This window comes from Euprymna scolopes, chromosome 16 (genome assembly GCF_053919585.1).
Source record: "Euprymna scolopes isolate OS-2025 chromosome 16, ASM5391958v1, whole genome shotgun sequence".
Taxonomy (NCBI): domain Eukaryota; kingdom Metazoa; phylum Mollusca; class Cephalopoda; order Sepiida; family Sepiolidae; genus Euprymna; species Euprymna scolopes.
The window spans coordinates 7,611,537-7,638,539 of NC_136497.1; the positions used below are offsets into that span (position 1 = coordinate 7,611,537).

The 27,003-nt window shown below is 35.3% G+C and overlaps 1 long non-coding RNA gene across 1 annotated transcript in view; it reads left to right on the forward strand.

Annotated features, from left to right (window-relative positions):
* The window catches only part of LOC145296241 (uncharacterized), a 513,786-nt gene extending 488,009 nt beyond the window's left edge, over window positions 1-25,777 (forward strand). The window contains exons 3-4 of the long non-coding RNA XR_013869976.1: window positions 12,342-12,409; window positions 25,164-25,777. This is a non-coding gene — a long non-coding RNA (uncharacterized LOC145296241). The remainder of the gene's footprint in view (window positions 1-12,341; window positions 12,410-25,163) is intronic.
* The last annotated feature ends 1,226 nt before the right edge of the window (window positions 25,778-27,003 follow it).

Here is a 27,003-nt window from a genome sequence, read left to right on the forward strand (position 1 = left end):
AATAATTATGCTGGTCGCCATGGAACTCAATGCCCAAGGAGTACCTAAAGTGGCACTTATGCACTTATGTTATCGTGCCTTTTTTTAAAAATAGTATTTTCATGTTAAATTCAAATTTTACAATATGTTTTTCTTTTATTAATTTGTTAAGTGAAAGTAATGTGAGGAAAATCTAGACCCCCCCCAAAAAAGGGGTACTCTGGATAATAACAAAACATTAAAATTGCCTCAGTCTCGAAAGATTTCTTCTCTACTGAACGAGGAAAAAAACGGTGAAGTGTAGTTCACCTTCTATTTCTCTCCCTCTCTCTCTTCCTCTCTTAATATCTCTCTCTATCTATCTCTCCCTTTCCCTCTCTCAATCTATCTTTCTCTCTATATCACCCTCTCCATCTCTCTTTGAGCCCCTTTCTCTCTCTAACTCCCTCTATCTCTCTCCTTTCCTCTGTCTCATCCCACTCTGTTTCTAACTCTCCACCTCTCTCTGTTTATTTATCAATCCCTTTATCTCTCTATCTCCTCCTCTTTCTCTATTTTCCTCTCACTTTCTCTTTTATATCTATATATCTTCCTCTCTATCTGTCCATCTCTAATCCCTCATCCTATTTTAGTTTCCTAAATTAATTACAGTGAATAAGGCATTGTCAAAACATGGATAAATCCTATTTTAGTCACCTAATTTACTGACTGTGAGAATAGAAGTTATTTGGAAATTACTGCTACCTTGAACAGCACCAGAAGTAACTGGTAAAACCTTTCTAATTAAATTGACTTTGGCAGCCATTTGGTAACAAAATGACATAGCCTTAGCCCTTGCTGCATGAGGAATACCTGCGACCTTGCTGCCAAGTAGAAGAATTATTTATTCTACTTTAAAACATTCAATTTTTCAAAAATCTCATGTTCGACATCTCCAAAACATCCAATATGGGGGAAAATTTTGCAAAAATGCAAACTTATTGTTTAGGATGAATGCACAATGGTACGCAAAAAATCACTTGAGGCTCTTGGTCGATCCTTGCAAGATTTGCGTGGCAATATCAAATCATTTGGGAATGCAGTAATATTGCTTGCAGGAGATTTCAGACAAATGTTACCTGTTATTCTTCAATCAACACCAGCAGATGAAATAAATGCTTGCCTCAAATACTCTACTTTTTTGTTCCATGTGAAGACATTAAACTTCACTCAAAATATGCATGTCCAGTTGCAGATTGTTCGATCCGCACAAAAACTTTTGCATCACTTGTGGGAAATTGGGCACGAAAAAGTGCCAGCTGATCAGAGTTAAGGGCAAAATTCTTTCACTTTTAACTTCTGTAATTTCTGTAATTTTATTTCATCAAAAGAATAGTTAGTTTAAAAGGTTATTGCAGATATTCAAATTATAAAAATTCCATTTGACTTAGTGAATGAGCTATTCTTGCAGGTCAATACAAAGATGCCCATGAACTTAACGCTATTATTCAATGTAAAATTCCAAGTGAGGTAGTCAAATACAAATCCATCGACACTGTTATGAAAGCAGATAAAGTGGTTAATTATCCAACAGCTATATTTGCCGGGGATGCCACCGCATGTATTGCAAGGGAAATATGGTGTACTAATTATTATGTTGTGAAATATAAATCAATCCAAGCTTTGCAATGGCACATAGCTAGCAGTAAAAAAACAAAAAGAAACAACAAATAATATCATAGAAACAACAATCTTAACAGGACCTTTCACAGATGAATATATCTTCATTCGATGCATTCCTATTATTCCACCGGATACATCATTACACTTTAGGAAATTGCACTTTCCAATTTCATTGTCATTTGCAATAACCATCAACAAAGCACAGGAAACAATCTTTACAATTGTGGGCCTTACAGTTACACACTGACTGTTTTTTCACATGAGCAATTTATGTTACGTATTCAAGAGTCACCAAACCGGAAAATCTCTATATCAGCTAAGAAAATGGAACAACAAAAACTGTGTGCCCATGCAAAATGGAAATTTAAACCTATAAGAAACATGCTTTTTATCATTTTGGAACTTTTTCCATTGCGCCAATTTGAGCCACAGCAACGCGTGGCAGGGTACAGCTAGTGTATATATATATATTGGGGTGGAGAGGGCTCCCGTAAGCCGTGATGAAGGCAACCTTTCTAGGAGAAGCAAATCTCTGATTTAAAAAACCATAAAGCGGGAGACCAGTACCCGCATTAAGCTGGTCTGCAGTTTAATTTGTGGCTGGCTATCTTGCTCTTGCTTGTTGCTGGATCTCAACATTTTGAACCGAGAGAGAGACTTAGCTGTCGTACAAAGCTAAGACTCTGTAACATCATCTTTGTATAGATACTCCCTCATGCATTTCGGCTCATGGATTTTAAATGTCCGAGGGAGTGGCACTCGTCTGACAAGACGTTGCAATCATCATATATATATATATATATATATATATATTTATATATATATGAAATAAAAATTACAATTACATTTACCAAAATGATCCAAGATGGTAAAATTAAAATATATTATAAATATTAAAGAATTAATATTTATAAAGTTATCTCAGCCATATGTAAAAGCTCGATAGAACCAAATAGGAAATAGAGCTTATAATACGAACAAACAGTTAATGAAACATGTTAAAAACACTTTGAAATGAGTTAAAAACATATTTAATCTGAAAAGGAAACACTAGATAAGTGGATAGTCCTTAATTCACGGAGTTTCGAAGAAATACTTTCCTTCTCATGAGAGGGTAGGAATTAGCAAAATACCGGATCGGATCAAATACTTTTGCATGCAAATCCGATCCCGCATTTTGCTAATTCCTACCCTCTGATGAGAAGGAAAGTACTTTTTCGTAACTCCGCGGATTAAGGACTATCCACTTATCCAGTGTTTCCTTTTTAGATTAAATATGTTTTTAACTCTTTTTCAAAGTGATTTTTTACATGTTTTATTAACTGTTTGCTCGTATATATATATATATATATATATATATATATATAAAATATATATACATATATATATATGTGTGTGTGTGTGTGTATGTGTGTGTGTGTGTGTGAGTCACTGCTAAATTATTGCATCATTAATAGTAACAAGACTGCACTTGTTAGTCCTGGATAACATCCTAACGTATCCATTTACGTTTATAACACTTTACGCTTATTTAATGACAAATGCCTGGACCGGATGTACGTGTCATTCCATATACTTTATACTATAATAGTTTGATATCTACGTATCTTGTTGGATTTAAAATCACGTATACCTTCGATATTTGTTGTTTACTTCTAAATGAGATTAAAAAGAAGATGAACCGTAATCTCATCCTGGTGCCAAACGTCTGCGTATCAACGTCTGGTATTTTAACAACATTCTAAAAATAATATTAGAATTAAAATAGGAATTAACTATGAAGAGAATGCCCATAAAACTGTTATATTTGTTACTATCCATTTGTTTATATTGTATTATTTGTACTCTTATCCTAGGCTTATTTTTACATGGACGTAAGATGTTACTATTTCGGATCATATCTAAGTAGAAGACATTAGGTGAATTAGCTGTAAAATGTTTGTTCAGATACATTGCAAATTATGCATGTTAATACAATCAGGAAGGCGAAAACTGGTAAAGAATTTAAAATCCTAGCAGTCGGAACATAGAAACTAGTAAGATTATTTTCCCACCTTAATACTAGGTGGAATGTCAACATCTTTGAAGGTTAAGGAATAAATTCTTTTCTGGGATTTCTTATAATAAAACGGTTCAGCTGCTGTCAGTGTTAGAATCTGAAGTGACGTCAGAATAGTCAATTATATCGTTGATGGCGAATAATGTGTTGGTTATGTATAGAGTATGGGTGCATCAGAACATATGACGCGTTTATTTAGTTTCGTTCGGTTTGTCGATGCAAAAATATCTGATTCACTTTAGCCAAGAGACATCGTTGGAACCCATTAGTGTATTAAAACGCCGAGAATTACCTTTCCGTGACTCAGGTGTTTTTGATGGTCGTATATGAATATTCTCAGAAAATCGGTGTTTGTTCCCGGTTGAATAGAAATGTGTAAGTGTAAACGTTTAATTTGTTCCTTGGACTTCAGGAAGCTGAGAGGCGGAGAAACACGAGTTGGACTGTGCGATAGGAGTTCTACAGTGGTGAGTAGAAAATTCCTCACTGCGAATAGAACATCATACATAATTAATACGAAGATAACAACAACTGATTGTTCAAGATATTTAAACAAAATGCTTGTCATGAGTTCTGATGCACGCACAATCTATGCATAACCAACACATTATTCGCCATCAACGATATAATTGACTATCCTGACGTCACTTCAGATTCTAACGCTGACAGCAGCTGAACCTTTTTATTATAAGAACTCCCAGAAAAAAATCTATTCCTTCACCTTCGGAGATGTTGTATACACATTTTGTTAAGAAAATTCTAGTTGTCTTTCTAAGCACGCAAATATTAAACGAACTGAGACGAAAAAGCAATTAGAATATATGGCTCGTGCCGTGTCTATATCCACACTGCTTTCGCACGTTTACACGTTCTTGTTAGATCAGCGAAATTAACAAACGTTGAATCTGGTCATAAATAGGTCACAATCAGGTTGATACACTGATTCCTATTACTCCGTACCCGACTAAAGCACATTTAATAATAACAAATGTTATGCTACATAACGGCGTCAACTCCCTTCAGAAAACTGAGAAACTGAGCGATGTGATACACTTGTGACTGCAAACCGCTTTTTAATTTTAAATTCCTAGAAATGTCGTTCTTCAGAGGAAACTATCTGAACTTTGCCAGGTAATATCTGGTGTACCAGATGGTGGAAGGGTGTTAGTAACAGAATGATATGGAAACTATTGTAATGTACTAAAGTTTTATCTTCTTCTATATAAAAGCATTTACATTTAAAACATAAAGATGAGTAGCATGAATAAATACGTAAGTTTATTTATTTCAAACTGTAGATGAACTAAGGGAAAATGCATTATTCGTTTGTCTCGCAAATTGCCGACGAGTCTCGCTGCTCTCGTGGAAAATCTCACTGCTCGACTGCATAAAATGCCAATGTTTAGCCTAGGAGATTGAGAGAAGTACTTTTAGGCAGTGCATTATTAGCCATTGCGATCAGTAGTTGAGAAGGTTTCTTGTAATCATTGAAGCAAATAAGCTTACTCTTGGCAGCCTTGAACGTTACCAACAATTTACGGCCCCATTTCACTACAGACTGGAAATCTTTCTCCAGAATTTTACCTATTTTTTTTATACGTTTTCAATAGTTTTCCATTTGTACCTGTTATAGAGCATGATGTTATCAGCAAATATCGCCATCCCCGAGAAAATTTTATCAGGTAGGTCATTTATGAGTATAAGAATAATACATTTCTGTAGCACATTCGCATTTAAACCATGTTGTTTTGATGTACAACTATTGAGAACATCCTGGATTTTAATCTGAACAGAATTATTAATATGTATTTATTGTAATTATTGTGTTACAATAATAGACGGAAAGAAGGAAAAATATAGTTTAAAAGCTAATTTTGTGTTTGAGTGTATTCTATTAATTACTAGCAGGAAAACCTGACGTTGCCCGGGATTAGATTAGGATCATCAAATATTAAACGCTTCCAATGCTTACATTTTCATCAAAATCGGTGAAATCGACGATTTTTCAAATCAAATCGATTACAGCACAAAAATTGAGTATTATGATTCAATTGTGTTCTACACAGAAACATTGATTTTGAACGTGCCCTGTTATATCAGATAAACTAATGTTGATTCTATATGCAGGAACTTTCTGCTTGTGCAAAAACTTCTCAAAATGCACTTAAGATGTTAAATTGTGTAAAAATCAAAATCGGTATTCCTTCGTAATGTACATATTTTAGATTATCTATATATGATGAAAAAACCTACCTAAAAACACTCCCAGCCACATAAAGTTGAATTAGTCGTTTAGGAGGGAACGCAACCCTCCCAATACATATTGACAAAGTGCCGTTAAAATATATGTAGAGATTCGTATACTATGCAATAAATATATAATTTAGAAACTGCATGGTATTTGGACTTTCCAAATTAGTTTATCTGAAAGAACCCATGCGTTTGTAAAAAACATTTTATAGAAACAAAATGCATTGAAAACCAAATGTCGTACTGCCATATGAGTTTATGCGCCAAGAAAATTTGCATGACAGTGTACTGTATAAAAACAGTATTTCAAAATGAAAGTTGCCTCTGTGTTTCTGTGTGTAATTATTTATATAGTTTTAAATTTCCAAAGTCACTTATATATTTCATTTTCGGACCGGTTTTGTCAATTTTATCCCAATTGGGCCCATTAGATATAACGTAATCTTCTTCTCCATAATTTTTTATAGCGGGCAACTGCGAAACTTATATTTGATTACTTTACTTTACCGTAGACAAATTGTATTGCAACTTGGAAGTAAGTGGATACTATTTGAAAAAAACTATTTCCCCTTCTTTTTTGCACGTTTGTCAAACACATTACAACGAAGCTGCTTTCCGACCGACTAAGAGATGGACGTTTTCAAGTTCAACCTGAGAGTTTCTTGAAGAGCCGTCCGCTTATATAAATTATTATCAAATTTCAATTACGGCACCGATCAAAGGAGGAATACCTCTAATAAAGAAAGTAAGAGCCATCGCTCTTTATAGATCTTTAAAAAAGACTAGAGAGTTTGACAGAGAGAAAAAACATGGCGGACATCGCTTGACATTTAATATTAATGTAATTGATTTAATATTTCTGCCATTCATAAATTGTATTTAAAATACACTGAGCTTCTCTGCTTGTTATTAAAATATTCCATGATTCTGACATCCATTTTTCCGAACACAACAAAATTTGGAAACGAGATGAAATGAGATTAAATAACAAATCTCCTAAATAAAAACGCACATGCTGATAATAATAAAAACTATTCGTCGGAAATATCTTTTGCAAAATAATGTTCTTTGAACACACGAAAACATAAATACTTTTTCCACAACATTTTTTTCTGTCAACACAGAGAAAATAGATACATTTTCCACAATAATATTTTTTCGTGAACACAAGAAAAATGTTCTTTATTAGAACTAACGGGGCATGAGTGCACAAACGAAAACAACAAATGAAAGTATTTACGACATGAATTCAAATTTATTAATAGCAAGTTGGAGAAACCAGCAAGAAGATTTTAGAACAATTTATTAGAAAATTTGACGGCATAATCTCACAAACAACGGAAACACCAGAATCAATTTCTCTGGACACCATAGCAAACACAATAAAGGATCTTTTGTTCAATCCGGATTACAAAACAAACTTTCACTGCTTGGTATGACCGATGGATTGATATCTTTCAACACGAATTCGCATCCATGAACGACGCGTGGAGAGTATGTTTACAGAAGAACAAGGACACACCAGAACATGGAAAATATTCGAATTTTATCTTTCCGAAGAAAACAGGAGATTTTGCATTTGATTAAACTATAGCAAAGTTTTCAGACATTTTTGGTAGCTCAGCATCTTTATTTAACATCCGTTACAATTGTATAAAAATAAAGGATAAGTTAGAGACAATTTGTCAAATATGCAGAAATTATCAATGTGCAATGCGATAATCCTAAGCTGAAATTGATGACAGAACATCAATTACAATGCTTCATTTTCATCGCAGGGTTACAATCCCCAAAAGATGCGTATAACACGATCAGCCGGTTACTGGTGTGTAACAGGCTTCACGTGTTACACTAAATGTCTTAGAAACGGTCTCGTGAAGATGTGAAGACGACCAGTCATTAGAGTCTGTGTATCAAGAAGAAAATCAAACCTGAGATGTTGGATGTGGGTTTGGCTCCTTTATTCTCTTAAGATGACCTCTTCACCCTGGTGGCATTCTGGTTGGAATTTTGTTCATCGTCCTCTGGACCGCTTCGTTGTTTGATGCAGGCATTCATGGCAGACTCAATAAACACACACAACACGACACAATCGTAATATTTATGAAACATAATTAACTATTTATTTTACAAAAATATATATTACAAAAACAATTTACACCTTACTTATCCTACAATAATCAAACTAACTATGCTTAACTACTGCTGAGTGGGAAAGGGTCGCCCCCTCTCGTTTACGGACAGACTGAAACACGCGTGCTCACCCCATGCTGTCCAGACGAAAAGAGATCGATCGAGAAAAGGGAATTCTGGGATTGCATTTCTGTGTATCTCTAGCTTATGGAAAAATCACCACCCGGCCATGCTGTAGAGTGTGTTAACAACCATGAAAGTGAGATATAGTTCCACATCTAGACATGCGTGCACGTCTTCTGTCTAGGGTTGATTAAGATAAATAAATGACGGTATAAATTTGGATCATAGAATGTGAACGACTAAAATCTGATACGAGACACATTAATGGTGCAACAAGAAAACGCGTCGGTTTTTTAAGAAGACAACTCATGTTGCCTCTGGTGCATGGGGAAACAACTAACGGATGAGTTAACACACAATGTCTCTTTAAGAGAAAAAATCAGGTCTGTGCTATGTTTCTGATGTATCTATCTGAATTTTATTGGGTTTAATTTGATTGAAGAACTTGGTCTTCTCTCCTAAACTCAATTTTCGTTTCGTTCAATATTAATGCTGCACCAGATGCTGAAAAACATTTTAAGAATATACTTATAGTAAGTTACAGAAACGTTTTCAAAAGGGATTGGATGTTGTTTTGAAGTTAAAGTGACTTTACAACTGAGGGAAGATGCAAAGCCAGTCTTCAAACCAAAGCGTCCAGTACCATACACTGCTGTAGCTACGATAGGAAAAGAATTGATCGTCTACAACAAGAAGGAGTAATCCAACTTATAAATTACTCATTCTGGGCAGTACCTATTGATCTTGTGAAGAAGGCTAACGGAAAAGTACGGCTATGTGCGGACTTCAGCACGATACTAAATGACAGACTGAAGACACATCAGTATTAAATACTTGTAGATAAAGATCTGTTCTCAAAACTCAGCGGTACATCTTTTTGCAAAACTGGACCTCGCAGATGTATATCTACAAATGGAAGTTGATAAAGATTCCAAATATCTTCTCACTCTTAACACCCACAAGGGATTATTTCAAATCACCGCCTTCCATTTGAGGTCAAGTAATCTCCAGCAACATTCTAACAAACTATGAATTACCAGGGGTTTCCATCTACATTGATGATGTTATTGTTAAAGGCACATCCCAAGAGGAACTTCTGCATCGTCTTACTTCCGTGCTTGATTGAATTCAACAATGTGGATTTTGCTTAAGACCAGACAAATACAAATTCATCCAAACTGGCCGAGAACATGTACAGAACAATTTGAGAAAATAAAAAATCTTCTTAGTTCTGATCTATTGCTGAAACACCATCATTAGACATTACTATTGTGACGGATGCTTCAGACTATGAAGTCGGAGCAGTAATATTACATATTTTTATTAATGGATGCGAAAATGCTATTGAACACGCATCAAAGTTGTTGACGCAAGTATAGCCGAATTGAGAAATTGAGAAAGAAGCCCTAGTAATTATCTACGCGGTAAAGGAATTTCAAAAAATGCTCTATGGCCTGTGCCATTTTACTCATTTTACTCTGATTACAGATCAAAAACCCTTAATAAGTATTTTTGGTTCCAGGAAGAGAATTCGAGTTTATACAGCAAACCACTAACAAGGATGGACAAGTATGCTTTTAGATTGTGACTTTTCCATAAAGTACCAACGAGGCAGAAAAATTGGCAAGGTAGATGCGTTATCCAAACACAGATCCTCCCATCAAAAAGTAGTGAAAGACACAGTTGTCGCTGCTATATCTGTAGAACCAGATGTTTTCTCTGCGCTTGTTTCCACGGTGAGATCCATAATTGACACTTCATAGATGATCTAGAAGGCTACATCCACCAATCCATTATTATAGAGAGTTCGACATTTTTATTTCACAAGCTGGCCAAAAGAATAACTGGCCAGCAACTTCAACTAGTTTTTCAGAGAAGATTTTCATTGTCCGAGATCAATGGAATACTTCTCTTTAGAGAAAGTGTTATTGTCCCATTTCAACTCTACAACAGAGTTTGAAAGCAATTCGATCATAAACATCAGGGAATTAATCGGATGAAAGCTTTAGCACGTGGAAATGTGCATTGACCAAATATGGGCAAGCTATTACAGAACTTGTGAAAATATGTACCAGATGTCAACTGGTTGTGACGTATTCTCGGAAAAAAACATTGCATGTATTGCCTGCCACATAAATGCCTTGGTCACGACTACACATGGAGTGTGCAGAGCCAAGTAATGGACAACATACTTAGTATTTGTTGATGCTTACAGTAAAAGGGTGACCATTTGGGAGTTTCAGATGCAAAATGTGATCTCCGCTTATCTCGGCATTGTTTCCAGTCGTCCTGGTCTTCCCCTTGCCACTGAACTCAAACAGTGCCGATTCAGGAGAGGTGTGGTTGGGATTGCGCAACCCTTGCCTCACAATCCCACACGCTACTGTCTCTAAGGGGGTATCCTTTTTCTTTCAAGACTGAACGGAAGCATGGATTATAGGTATTTAAAAAAAAACTAGAGAGTTTGATAAAGCCAGAAAAATACGTGGCGCACATGGCTTAACATTCAATATATATATATATATATATATATATATATATATATATTTACTCGTTTTTCAACAGTTGGAGTGGAGTAGGAAAATCACACACTGAGTATTTAAGCTAATTAAAAATAAGGATTGCAAATAATCCTTTTTTTAAATATTACTATTAAATGAAACAAGTATATTATTGTTAACATGATTAACCTCGGTCGAAAAAATCTAATAATATCTAGTAATTTATAATATGTATATGTAATTTTGAACGCTATGACAACGTGACCAACTATCAGCTTTTCTTTCCTTTATCGAGTTTCTTATTTCAATGGGTTTGAAGTACGATCACATGTTCGCCCAGGTAGAATCATCTTCCGGCTCTCACGATCAAATATATTGCTATTTGATTGACTTTTTCGAGACTTGTCTAAAATGTGTTCTATTTTTTAGCATCATCGCTAATAAGAATATATCTTTTAGAAAGTTTACTTATTCTAGTCTCTAATAGTATCTGAACTGTGAAGATGTTATTTCTATTGATGTGAAGATCGAAATAGTGTAAATTATCTGGTAAAATTACGCCACAACAAACGTCCAGTAAAGTTAATTAATATAAGGGAAATCATTAAACAAGAATTCATCATGTAGAACTTTACTATTACATGAAGCATAATAAACCTAGTGTGATAAAGTGTATTATTATCTTGCATCGTAATTATTTGAAGTAGTTTATTATATGTATGTTTCATTTTGAACGCCATGACCGCCTCTTGAATCATCTGCTTTCCTTTCTCTATCATCGTGTTTTTTATTTTCAATAGGTTTAAGGTGCATATCATAAACACAAGTAATCTAACACGCTTTTTTATAAGACAATATTCGATTGACTATACACCAGTCATCAGAGAATGAAGATTTTATCAAACTGCACAGAAGAATATTCTATAATCAAATACCTCAACGGATGTTAATTAGATCAGCCGTAATTACGATCGTTTCGTAGATTGATAGAGAGCGAGAAAGAAAGATAAGAAAGAGATCCAGAAAAGAGAGGAAGTTAATTTGCAAAGAACATCGCACTTAGATAAAAATTTTGCTGTTGAACTATTAAACAGATCCACTCTATTGTTTGCTTCCGTTAGATTGAATGGTTAAACTTATATGAGAATTCCGTCGCTTCTGTATACACTACCTCATGTTCGCCCACGTAGCATCGTCTTCCGGTTCTCACGATCAAATACATTATAATCTGATTACTTTTTTAGAGACTCTTGACAAAAATGTTGTCTGTCTTACTATAATCGCTAATATAAGTATCACGTAATACATCTTCTAGATAATCTGCTTATTCTTAATCTAATATTTTAGCTCAGACCAGTGAGAATGCTATTCCTATTGATTTTAAAAAGTTGAATAGTGTAAATACTCTAGTAAAACTTAAGCCAAAACAAATATTCGGTAAGATTAATTACTTCCATAACGATTTTACGCATATAGGATTACAATAATAAAAATAGATAGAAGGGTGATGAAGTATTGGGGCAATATTATTGAATAAATACATATGAATGCGTTTAAACTGTTTTACAATTACTTTATTTTGATCTGTGAAATTAATAAAAAATATGTAAGTTATTATCATTTCCATTCTTCAGATTACTGTGCGTATCAGGAGTGTTATTTTCACAACGTGTCAGTCAATAGAACCTTCAACTTTGTCCAGGTGAGTCTTGTCACTCTCAGGAATCTTTCAGTCGAACTTTGAAATTTGCACGAACTTTCAAACGGAATCTTTTATTTATTCCACAGGGAGACATGCTGCCGTTGCGTAAACCATAACTGAGTACTTTATATTTACAAGAGTATAACTTGAAACGGGATTTTAACACACATTTTATCAATTACATTACAGGTCATCGTGGACAATTCCAATATATTTTAGATGTACATATTTACTACTTATCACTATGCATCACTATCTATTACTCCCGATTATATAGATGCATATATATATATATATATATATATATAATATTGCATATTCAAGATAACAAAATATGAAATGAGAACATTATATTGTGTATTTTCGCATATACTACAATTGTTTCCTAACTATTTGGATAAATTTAAATATAATATGATTTAAAAATATTCCAAAAATAGCTACTCTTCAAACATTAAAATACATTTGTTATACATATATGAATATGTTCATTATCCTTATTCTAATGGGATAAAGCAGCTTAGCGCATCTCTTACCCATCAATTTTATTTTTTTGTTTAACTATTTTTACGATTGCCTTCGAATTGAGTAAATGCCTTCCCTTCGTAGTGCACTCTTATATGATGCTTCAACGGTTTTTTTTATTCAATTTTTTAATTTATTCTCAAGTTCTTAATTTCTTTTGTCCTTTTCAATTTAAGTATTTTACTGATTGCCGAAATTCTAATTTACATGTTCGATTACTAGTCTATATTTGTATGTCTAACTATTAAGGATTGAACTTAAAATCATAACGTTGACAGTCAGCAGTTCTACCGAGCGACCCACGGTAGCGGAGCCCGTAAATTATCTCGCCAAATGTCCATTTTAAACAAAAATTTGTCCATCACTTTTACAGTGCTCTAACCGCTTGTTTATGAACAAACTTAGCGCGTCGAATTTTACAGGCAATTAAGTTGAGGATGAAATTATTTACGACAGTGCTTTACCCAAAAGGGGGGGGGCTGAATATATACGTAGTCATCGACATACAGTCCTATTTCGTTGTATCACAACTCACCAGTGCCGCTAGACTAGATTTATATATATATATAAATAAATATTTATATATATATATATTTATATATATAAATATTTATTTATATATATATAATAATTTACGTATATGTATGTTTACCTTATCTTATTTTTTATTTTATTTTTATTTTATTTATTTTCTATTTTTATTGTTTATTCTAAAATTCGTTTGTATCGCTATCCTAGAGTAAAGTTATCCTGTGCCACAGTTTTCGCGATTTCTCTCATATAGTTTAGCAGATGTTGGGGTTCTTTAAAGTATATGATGGCAACTTTTTTATGTAGGCATGATCTACTGCGATCGTCTAGGCCCCCACATGTACTTGCTTGTCTTATTATTTTCCATTCGACTATCAACGAACGTCCGCTTTATGTGAATTCCCAGTATTGTTTGCTAGTGCTGTTTTCATTCGGTGTTCTTTTTTTTGTTGCTTTTATTGTCATAATATCGGGCTTGGAAATCTAAGAAAGTCCGATCTACGTAATATTTCTTGTTATTCGGGATTTCTTTCGCAAATATGCTTTTGGTTAGACATTTATTTTAGACTTTTAAGTAAGGTTCATATGTTTTTTATCTAAATTTAACGTGACGTTCGGAAAGTTTTTATGTTGGCTAGTACGTCTACATTTTGGCCTAATTTCTTTTAATTTCCTTGTGTATGATTTTCTTAAAGTTATCCCCTTTAAATTGGTTAGAGCCTTGGTGTGATAACAATGATCTATTTTAATACGCAACTATTCTTTTAAATATTGATTATTGCGTCACGAATATTTTAAACTTCGAATGATAGTATGATCTAATCATTTTTTCACCTACCTTAGCTATACATTTTATATCATTCTTCAAGACTGAATCGAAGTCCAGTCCCAATTTTTTTCAAGGTAAAGTGCTACCTCAAGGAAATGGTATTCCAGTAGCAATACGAGGATTTCAGCGGTGTTAGTGAAAGGAGGGAGAAAGCCATAGAGAGGATAGAACTGAATATATCGACCATTTGTACCAAAACTGCAGACATATTAACATGTTTTAATATGCAAATCCCTTCTTATATAAGCAAAATTGAGTTTAGATATTAACTTCTTTATGAGGAGGCCATTTAAAGCAAGATTTCTATCGGTCTATGATATATATATATATATATATATATATATATATATATATATATATATATATAATGGGTTAAGAAATTCCAACGAAAGAAAGATGTATATTGTAATAAGGGGGTAGTCACCAACCATGTGTATTTTTTAACATTATTTTATTATTCCGTGTCTTGGTTTTTCATTGAGAATTATGTTTAGATCATTGTTATAATGTTTTTAAATCATTGAAATCGATTTTAACGCGTTTCAGACGTTCTGTGACGCGTCCTCTTCAGAAATTATTTTCAAAATGTATTGGAGATATAAATAGCATTTTCGTAGTTCATTTGGAATGTTTCCAAGAGGTGGAAACGTGTAAGTGTGTACTATTCATTGGAATGTTCAATTTCATTACTGTTTTATTGGCTGTGGTCACTCCTGTGTTGTGTGTCTCTCTCTCACTCTCTCTTTCTGCTTGTGTTTTTCTTTTCCTTTAGGGTAGAATGTGTGTGTGTTTTATTGGTTTAAAGAATGTGTGTAGTGTTTGATAGTATTATAAGTTATTTGCTTCCCTAGGAAGGTGACTGTGGTCCAAGGTCGTTAATAATGTGCATGTGTGAGGAGGGGGAACCAGCTCTTCTGAAATAAGGGTAGGGGTGCTTTCATTCTATTTTGATATTTATTTTTTAGATTCTTAGATTTTAGTATTGTGATTTCTCAGTCTTAGACTGTTCGGGTATTCTTTATATTATGTTTTTTTTTTTAGATAGAGGGGTGTATTTAAAATATGTATAGAGGATTTTTTAATGTTTCTATTTATTTGTATCCGCATGTGGGTATGGCCAGACCCAGGATCGGTTCCTAGTGTGGGGAAAATCTCGTTCCCCAGACGGGAGGGGCCAATTGGAGGGGTATAGGTATGGGAAGGGGATGATAGAAGGGATGATAATTGTCTCAGTCATGAGATATTTCTCCTCCACTGACTGAAGGGGGAGCGAGATGTTGGAACAGATATTATACTATGGTTCTAGTTGTTTCCTAGTGTTGTTGGTTTCGAGGTTGTGTAGGGTTGGTATTGTTCAGTGTGTTGTATTAGAAATAGGAGTGTTATGTATGTGTGTGGTTGTATGCGCGCACGCGTGTGTGTTTTAATGTGTCGGTTCTGATTTATGTGTGGGTATGTATATGTATATGCCAGGTGAAGATTTGAGTGACAGCGGTTCCGGCATCCTGATTGGCTAAAGAGCCGAATGAGAGAAAAAAAGAAGACGATCCGGAAGAAGATATAGCTCCCGCCCCCACAATATAAGCAGCGAGTTGTAAACAAAAAACAGAGAGAGAGAGAGAGAGAGAGAGAGAAAGAGAGAGAGAGAGAGATCTGCTCCCCTGGGCTCGAACGAGCGAAAAAGCCGACTTGCCTCATCGATTGACCCTGTCCCGTAGATATTTAGTTTTCATCGAAAAAGAAAGAACTTTGCAGTTAACAAACGGCCAGTCCCTAACTTAATAGCGAATTACGAAACGACGATTGTAACCTTCCTGAATAACAAGGAATTTGGCATGAGAAAAAAAAAACAACAAATATCGACTTGTCTTTGGAATTTGCTTTGCATGATTGCAGAAGCACTCGACGAGTCTCTTTCAAGTACGGACCGCTGACATTCTAATCAAGGAGACAAGGAGACCAGCAATCGGGGAGCGTTCCACCACTAGACGACACGCGGGTGACGTAAGTGTCACATATACAGTAATAACAATAATATGTATGTACACACACAGACACACACATAGACACAAACACACACACACACACATATATATATATATATACATATAATTACGACGTCTTGTCAGACGAGTGGCACTCCCGCAGTAAGTGAACGTACATGTGCCCGAAAAGGACAGGACTGGTACTTCATATCATCATGCGTTTTCATGTGATTAACGACACCTGTCTTCGGCTACAGAATCACACACCTCACAGATCAAGAGATCCTCATGGTTAGGTGGTAAAGTGTGGTGTTTCCAACGAGTTCACTTGAGCTTCTCTCAGTCTATCTTGCGCGCTTCAAAGTGCTCTGCGTCCCTGTATATCATTGCCCCCACTGCTTGCGATCAGACGCTAGGGACTCCCAACTGTCAACAGGAACGTTGAAGTTCACCAAACCCTCCTTGATTCTATTACAAAAACGATTTTGTCCCTTGTGCTGGGCTCTTTTGCCAAGAAGGAGCTCACCATAAAAAAAACACTCTTTTGAGAGTCGATAGTCATCAAACCGGACAAGATAACCCGCTCAAGGCATCTGGTGCTTATTACAATGGTAGCAATACTGACGGTTTTGGCCTTATTTAAGAAACATGTATCAGGGAAGAAACTGTCCCATTTTAAACAAACAATGTGTCAATGTGCTGATGAAAGCTCTCGAGCTGTTCCACATGTGACCGGTACAGGGCCCATGGTTCAGAGGCATAGAGTAGGGATGACAATACACATGTTTTGTATACTGACATTTTAGTGGTCAGATTTACATCACCATCAGAGCAGACCCTATCGTGTAACCTTCCAAATGATTTAGTAATTCTTATTTCCGCATCAAGAGTGTTATCATTTGATAAAGTACTACCAAGCTAGACATAATTTTTTACGACTTTTAGCCGGTTTTCACAGACGAACATATCAGGTTCCACATTTAGATCATCAAGAGCGGAAGCGTACATCACCTTAATATTCTTAATGCTAATAGTTAATCCGACGCAGGTAGAAGTATTCCTGAAGAGATCCTTCACCAATTGCATATTAACTGTGGAGTTTGTCATCAGTTCAACATCATTAGCATGCAACAGCTCCCCAACAAACCCATCACTAACAAGTGTTTTGGCTTGGAATCTTCTGATGTTGGGCACCTTTCCTGTAGTCTGGAATCTAATATAAACACTCATATCACAATCGCGAAAACCAGCAGTCAGATAGAGCAAAAACATATTGGTGCAGGTATATCACTCTGTTTCACTTCATTATCATTATATATTAGTGGCCTGGCAAGGCCACAGGGAAGACAACCATGCAGAATATCCATAAGTAAAATTAATCCCAAAGAAGCAAAAATAACGCTGGCTTGCCATGACCTTTATATACAATTGCAGGCTAATTTGGACATATTTTATTGACTTGAAAATGTAGGGATTTTTACTAATTGCCATACAATTTTAAAAGAATAGTATTATAGTCTTCTTAAAGCTTGCAAATTTTCATATAGTTTCGGCCCATCGAATCAAATATATGAGCATTTCGATATTCAATTTAGCCACGACTATAGATATATCCATACATTGGCATACCATGTTTTCGGAGAATATCATAAATTCGAAATCTAAGAAACTATTAGTAAGATTTTAACTGAAGGTAATGCCTTAGTTGTATAGTATACTATGTCACATTTGCCCTTAAGGTCGCACATTACTGTCTCAAGAAGTTGAGATCACTTTTCTATGTTTAGTTAACGTAAAATCAGCACCCATTTTATGGCCCCATTGACTATAAAGTCGGAGTTCATTTTAGAAAAGTTATCTCGCATTTTTAAAACTATAATTTTCTCATATGTTGAAGACTTCTCGTTTCCTTTGATTTTTACTGTTATTTCCGTTTTTAGCACCCTCGAAAACCTATTATAGTATTCACTTTAAAGGTTTTTCTGTGATGAAAAGATACTGCACCTTCATCAATATTTCAATCATAGTCATTTATTTTACTAGTTTTGCATATGAATTACAAAATATCTTATATTTTCCCAAAATATTTGGCCTTTATGAAGGGGAGACTAAAATTTGCGGCTTTGGTTTCAAATGATCTGAAATAGGGACCTGATTTAAAATATTTCTCATATGTTATATTTCCCCTTTTTGGTTTTCGTACGTAGAATAATTTTCACAGTGTATAAGACTTATTTGATTCTGCAGATATCCATAATCGTTCCTTATTTCGTAAAGAAGGGAGATACACCATTTGAGAATTTTTTCGAAATATCTCCCCTGGCTGCAATTTCAGATCATTTGAAGCCATTGCAGCAGATTTTAGTCTCCCCGAGGTCATGGCCAGATGTTGTAGGGATATATATATATATATATATATATATATATATATATATATATATATATATATATATATATATTACGGTTACATTTCCGAGACGAGCAAGATCAACATGCCTAACTTCTCGATCGATTTCTGATCACAGTCCCCGATGATTGTATAACGAATGCCAACAGCCCACTAATTTTCAACGCAAAACTGAAGACCCACTACTCAAAACAACGTGGTATTATAAAATAGCTTACTAGGAAGCAATCAGGGATCTGATCAGAGATATCTCACGAGGAAATACACAGGCGGCAAAAAGAAAGTCCACACTTGTAATTTTTTTTTCAAAACTGCAAATTTAAGCTAAATGTAATTTAACTGTTTAAACAAACTATACTTCATTTGGTTGACCTTTTATTCTACTATAATTTTACCTGTTTATATTTGACTTGTAATTGAAATATTCTAGTTTCCACGTCAATTTAAAAAAAGAACTTCAAAGTGAGGAGGCAAAAAGAAATTCCGCACAATGGAAAATTGTTATTTAAATGTAGCTTCAGGACATTAATGCAACACAAATACAACAGGAACGCAATTAACTATTAAATATTAAGTAACATAGCCCTTCTACAATTTGACAGCTTGCAATGTTTTGAAAATTCCTTGAATTCCTTGCAGCAATACTCCAAGGAAAGGGCATCCCACCTTTCTTTAATTTTTGTCCAAAGTTCTTCCAAATTATCAATTTGATCATTACGTAGCTGTTGTTTGATGTAATGCTATACGTTTTCGATAGGATTGAGGTCTGGAGATTTTGCAGGCCAATCCAAACACGGAATATCATGCTCTTCCAGGAATTTCTTAAAATTGACAGCTGTGTGAATGGGAGCATTATCCTGCATGAAGATGGGATTATCATCCAAATTCCGATCAAAGTAGGGTAGATAATGCTCAGTCAACATATAAATATACTTGGTTGAATTAATTCGACCTGCAAGCGAACTATAGGCCCTGGGCCATTGGTACTAATAATACCCCACACCAAAACTGAACCTCCACCACCTTGCAGCGTTGAAACTGAGTACCTAGGATTAAATTCTTCATCTTTTCTCCGATGGACGTACTGCCTACCATCACTGCCTAACCTATTGAACGTGATTTTCTCGCTAAAATCACTTTTGACCAATACGAAGAGTCATGATCTTCATTGAATCTAACGAAGTCCAGGCGGTGCTTTCTGTTCTTTACAGAAATCATTGGCTTGGGTCTTGCAACATATCCTCGCAAATTAAATTCCTTTAATGTTCTTGACAGTAGAAAGAGAGCACTTTCAACAAGATTGCACTATTGTTGGATTTGGGGAGCCGTTTCAAATCTGTTTCTTTGGCTACGGATCTTGATAGTATAGAAGTAACTTTAGTACGACAAGATTTAGGGGCATCACAAACACTGCCAGTGTTATGATGCTTTTGCACAGTCTTTCGTAACGTTTTCTCATCACATTTCAATCTGCAGCCGATTTCTCGATTGGATAAACCAGAAAGATGGAGATTAATGAGCTCCTGACGATCACTAAGAGAAAGTCGTAGCATATGGACTAAATATTACGTTAAATTACCTGGAACAACAATAATTAGGGATGCTTTGTTGCCTGTTAGTGGATATTTTAAACTGATTTAGGGGCGATAATTAAAGCTGGTTTTAAGCGATTTCGTTGCTGCGAACTTTCTTTTTGCCTCCTCAATTTGAAGGTATTATTTTTAATTACGTGAACACTAAAATATTTCAATTAAAATTAAGTATAAACAGGTAAAATTAGAGAGGAATAAAAGGCGAATCAAATGGGGTGTAATTTGTTTAAACAGTTACATTAAATGTAGCAAAAATGTGCAGTTTTGGAAAAAATTACAGGTGCGGCCTTTACTTTTTGTCGGCACTGTATATTTTCTCTTCCAGTTGAACAGTGCGCAAATGATACCATTGAATCGTTCAAAACATCAATTAATGCACATGTCCCCACACGGAAATTCTATAGCAAACCACACTCTCCCAAATGGTTTACTTCTACTTGTGCAGCTGCCATTGCTCAAAGGAAGCATGCGTACTGAAGATTCAACCGAAATAAGTCCAGTTCGACCAGATAGAAGCTAGAATAATTATACGAGAGAAATAGCGACAGCTAAGACAGATTACACCGAAACCACCAAAAACGCATCGCATGATAGAAATTAAGAATCTTTGGTTTTTGGAAAATCTACAAGAGTGAATGCTTCCCCTACTATTAAACAATCGTGAGGTGGTTTAAACAGCAACCGAGAAGGCTAACCTGCTTGCTAGTCGGTTTGCATCAGACTCCACATTGGACCCGGTTCACCACTCCTCCTTTGCGGACAGACGCTACACTAGATGATTTGAAAATCACCCGTTCTTTGGAACATGGTATCATAAATAACGTAGACACCTCAAAAGCATGTGGACCCGATCTCATCCCGGCTGTGCTATTAAAAAAATGCTCCGCTTAGGTTGTTCCAGTTCTCTCCAAACTTTACAACAAATGCCCTCACGAATCTTACTTTCCTGACTGCTGGAAAACCGCTTCTGTGGTACCAGTTTTCAAGAATTCTGGCGAAAGAACGGACCCATTATATTATCGCTCCATTCGCCTTCTCCTGCTTTTCGCTAAAATATTTGAGTCCTTAATTAATCAAGCTCTAGTCCATCACCTTACAGCTGATAAACTCGTCATTGACAATCAATATGGATTTAGGCAACCCCATTCCACAGGAGATATCCTAACTGTAATCTCTGAACGTATGTTGCGGACAAAACACGGGAGGGTATAGCGGTAGTCCGCGATATATCTAAGGCTTTTGACAGGGTATGGCATGATGGCTTTTTAAAGAAAAATTAGATCATTTGGTATCACTAGAAGAATACATAATGTAATAAAATTCTTCTTAACTTAGAGAAAAACCCAGATTTTCTTCGACGGTCGTACATTTAAACAATATGATATAAATTCGTGAGTACCTCAGTAGTCTTTCCTTGGACCTTTATTATTCTTGATATTCATAAATGACCTCCCTGGTGAAGTTGTTTTTCAGATGGGTATATTTGTTTAACAGGCACGAGGGGGAAAACAAATGAACACACATCTAAGGAAATGGCAGGACGCCTGATGAAAACCTCTAATCTGTAGTGGAATAGGGACACAAATGGATAGTCACATTCAATGTTGCCAAGACTAAGCTTGTTTCCTTCAATAATTACAACAAACCATCTCTACCGCCGAAAGCAATGACCAAGAACACACTACCCGAAAGTACTTCCTTTAAACTCCTCGGCCCAACGTTTGCAGGGAACACGAACTTGAATATATACATTGAGATCATTACTAAAGCTGCTGCGAAGAAGGTGGGTTCTCTCTACCGTGCTTGAAAGCTACTTACGCCTGAAAGTATCCTGTACCTCTATAAGGCCACCATTCGCCCATGTATGGGGGACTGTTGTCACATTTGGGTTGGCGAATCTACTACTTGTCTCTCACTCCTTGGCAGGGTACAAAAGAGAGTCGCCAACCTGATAGGTTCTGAACTGTCATCTAGTCTTCAGCCTCGGTCCCATTGACGAAATGTTGCATCCCTCTGCCTGAATTGTAAAAGTGATATTCTCTTGAAAGTTGAATGTCTAATTCTCAGTGTGGGCGACTGAAAAATACAATTGCGAATTACCTAGAACCTCTATCCAGTTATGGCTGACAGAACAAGAGCATCTTATTTTTCCGTCGAACTCGAGAATTTGGACGGAGTTTCGATTATTTACTTAACAGGTAGCCTGTTAAGTAAATAATCGAAACTCCGTCCAAATTCTCGAGTTCGACGGAAAAATTCCCGAGTTCAATAAGATACTCCTTTAGAAGGTCGGAGGTTACAACGACAGAAACGTGGGGAAAATGACATTCAAGATTTAAATAGCAGTCTGAAGAATCCAAATAATACGATTAAACGTATTCTCAAAACTTAAATAAGTTTTACTCATTTACTCTCGATCTAACGTCGCATCGATTCTGGCCAAAGTCCTGCACTGTCGGCCAAGCTACAACGCTGAAATGTTGCATCTCTGTGCTTGTCTGATAAGTATAATATATGCTTTTACGAATTCGTAGAATGTGTGTTCCTTCATCGTAAATACCAACAAGTAAGACGGCAAGCAGCAATATTGATGCCGGAAAAAAACCCCTTTAATTTTGTTTGTTTTCGCACAAACTACAAAACCTTGGAATTTCCCTTCCGTTTCCTGCATCCGTGACTGTACTAGTATGCAGAGATGTCAATATACACGTTCCCAAATCGTAATCTCTAATGTGTAATTGGCAATATTTGGGAGGGTGCTGATAAAAAAAAAACATTTCTTTAACAATAACACACTAAATTAGTCAATAATGTTCACTTATTGTATCTGAGCCGAATTGTCAAACTATGGTTGTTGTTCTTGAGCATTATTTTTTGACGATTTTATTAGCATTTGTTTCCCCGATATCTTAATAGGAAGAATTCTTTTAAGCGTGAGATCAGATACTTACCGGATGTAGCAGGTAAATGTTTCCACGTCCATAAATGAAAATGTCTCTGTGAAACGAAATGGATTGTCAGAACATGTTCTTAATCACTGAAATATATGTTGCTAATTTGATAGCGTCAATATGTAAGATTGTAAGAGTTTTAACCACAACTGCAGTGAGATAATTTACCTCCCTGGAGTTGTGATTGACGCTACGAAATTAGCAACATATCTCACTTCAAAGGCATAGTATGATATGGAATATTATGAACCCGTGCTGGAACTCTTATTACAGCTAGTAAAAATAAATAGCGACAATTACGCGCACATTTAAGGTATGAACTGAATGCTCTCGACATCTGCTCTTACTGTAGGCAACGTTAGTGAACTGATAATGAGATTTCTTTCTCGTTTTCATGCCATTCACTTAATTAGTTATATTGAGCCTGCTAAAGCAGATGAAAAATATCAGTATCTTACTAATGGGAACTCGACACCCATCATGCTTTGCGGGGTCGATGGTTGTTTTCTTTTATAAAGTCTTTCATGTGAGAGCCTAATGTGATTAAAAGTCTATTTCATGCAAGAATAACTTGTCACGGTAGGGAACGACGCTGAATGCAGATGACATCAATCTGTGAGTCTTTTATGAAAAAATAACAACAGCACATGATTCTGCATAGTACGTTTTTCTCTTGTACAACAATACGAGAGACTGTTAAAACACTGTTACGAAGTAATGTGTATTAGAGTGAATGTTTCGTATCGTGATAGCATTAGGCTTCCTACGATTGGTGTTGATTACAATTGCAATAAGTTGGATAGCGCGCAGAAACATTCGTTGTTATTACACCGTTCGTAAGAATGCCGACGGTGATATATTCTATGAGAACTATGCTTGCTAATGGATGCCACATACTGAAATGCTATCTACATTTTAATATGGATATTACATACCAGAAACGGCGTGCATACGATAAATGCGGTATTATGGAAAAGGTATGGATTATTGTTAAGAATAGTGTGTTTATATGTATTAATCAGTAAATGCTTTTCGTTAAAAGCTAATTTAATCCGAAAAAAAGCCAACATCCGGCAAATTCCCTCATGATGATGTAGAAACACATCTGTGAATTGATTTCCCTCGCCCTTCGTTTATAGTTAAAGCTTCTTCTCCATAAATACTCTTATGAAATGTGTTCTTGAACATTGCGTAAACTATTTCTTGCTTCTTTTGTTCAAGCTCGTTTTACTCGTTGGTCTAGTGGTCTCAATCAAATCGCTTTTTTAATGCCTCATAGTAACACACATTGCCATTTCTATAACTTTATTTCAGCAACTTCAGGCTTGTAGAGCTCTGTTCCCATAAACTGTTTTCCTTATATCTATGACATTGATCTCTTCACGACTAAAATCAACTGGAATCTATAGTTTTTGCGAAAATAAGCTGGCGTCCTTACATCAAGTGTCTTAAGGGCTTGTCTATAGTTATTCCTATAAAAATATACTAAATAATCTACTAATTCGAAAAATAATGAATTGCATCGAGCATATTTTCCCCAATCAAAAATTTAATTGTTAGATGTGTCTATGCCAACCGTTTAATAATTTATCAACAAAAATATGCAAATATCAAGTTGTAATGAGATCTTAAACATTTAACGAATTATCAATCATTAAGAGTTATTAATTTAATTATTAAATTACTAGAAAATATCCCCGGCGTAGCCCGGTATCTAACGTAACATTAGATCCATTTAAAAATGAAGTAAAATAAAGCAGAAGGAACCACTTTTTTTAACGATTAGGTAAGTAAACGTTTTTTTATCTAAAAATAATGAAATTGTTTACATTGATTATATGTTCATTTTAAAATGTTGTTAAAATTTCATTATTAGAAAAAAAATCAAACAAGTAGAATCCATTTTTAAAGTTAATTGTTTTGTTTTCTTTCAGGAGTGCAAAATCATCTCACAAACAGTTGAAAAAAAATTTCAACAATAAATTTGCAAGCTTCACATTGGTTTCATTTAATCAACTTATCTCATAGTGGAGTCTGTGAGCCTGTTTTTACAGAAGGATTTTCAGATGAGGAAACAAGATTTTCCTGATTTACCTGCACATTCGCAAACTGTCGAAAGGGCAGTTAAATTAACCAAAGAGGCTTCTCAGTTGGTCTATGGATTTGAAAGAAGACAATCATATTATTGCAAAAGCGTTATGTCGAGAAATGAGGTCTTGTTTTGATTCAAAAGGATTTTATGTAGAACACTATGAAGTGATGCAACAATAATCATTGCTAACATTTGTGTGTGGTTTGAGATATTTTTATGAATTTATTTTAAAATTAGTGTATAAAAACTAATATTACCAATGATGAATCAAGGTTTTAGAGCAGTTTCAATTAACAATTATGGTTTTTACAAATTAATTCCCCTATAAATTCACTTAAAGCCACTTAAAAAAATAATATTTTAAGGTAAAAGTCTTGCCAATAATAAGCATAAGATGGAAAAGATTCTGACCCAGAATTACTTTTCATTACTTGCATCTTCAGTTAACGTTGTCAAATGAAGACCATACGAAGGGGGGGGGGGTAATTCACTTTTTTATATTAATTTTAATATATCTCTACTCATTTACTAAAATGATGAATCTAATAAATTTGTTTGGATTGAAATTGTAAAATATTTATAAAAATTGTCTAAAAACAACGATTTTTTCAGTGGGTCTAATTAGACGATCTTTAAAGTTAAATGCTCATCCAACCATGAAAGATGGCAAGCTAAATTTTTTATATTAGTACTCATCATAACAACACACAACTTTCCCTGCTGAGAAGATTTTGATTTTCAAGAAAAGTTAAAAATCGACCTATCCTAGATCCAGAGACCAAAGCCCAGTCAATGCAGTGGAAGCACTTGGACTCACCACCTCCAAAGAAGGCAAGGGTGCAGCCCTCCGCTGGCAAGGTCATGCTCACAGTCTTCTGGGACCAGGACGGAGTAGTGATGACAGTTTCCTGGCAAAGGGTACCACAATTACAGGAGCCTATTATGCTTCACTTTTGAGCAAATTAAGGGAAGCTATCAAAATCAAGAGGCAGGGCAAGATCAGCAAAGGTACCCTCCTCCTGCAGGACAACGCTCCGGTCCACAACTCGCATGTCACCAGATCAGAAGCATGGGCGTGTGGTTATGAACTCCTTCCCCGTCCTCCCTACTCTCCTGACCTTGCACCCTCTGACTTTCACCTCTTCCCAGCCATGAAGTTGTTTTTGAAAGGAAAGCGTTTCCCAGATGATGCAGCCTTGATTTCTGAAGTTACGTCGTGGTTGGAGGACCAACCTGGGGTGTTCTACAAAAGCTGTCTCCAGAGATGCATTAAAGGATGGGAGAAATGCATAACTCTGGGTGGTTCCTATGTAGAGAAAGACTAATAACTGTGCCAAGTTTCGTTGCTCTACTACTATGGGAAGTGGGTCAGGGGCATTACTTATTGCACACCCCTCGTATATATATATTTGTTTGTGTGTATGTGTGTATATATGTGTATATGTATATTCGCACAGACATGCGTACTTATATATAAGGAGGCAGCGAGAGAGAAAGGCGAGATACAGAAAGAAAGAGATAGCAATATAGACAGAAAAATACATAGATAGAGAAAGATAGAGAAAAAGAGAAGGAGATGAATAGACACTCTGCTTAAGAATAGTTCAATAGATGCGGACCTAATAATTATCCAAATTATTCTAAACGTAAATTGCCGATATATATATATATATATATATATA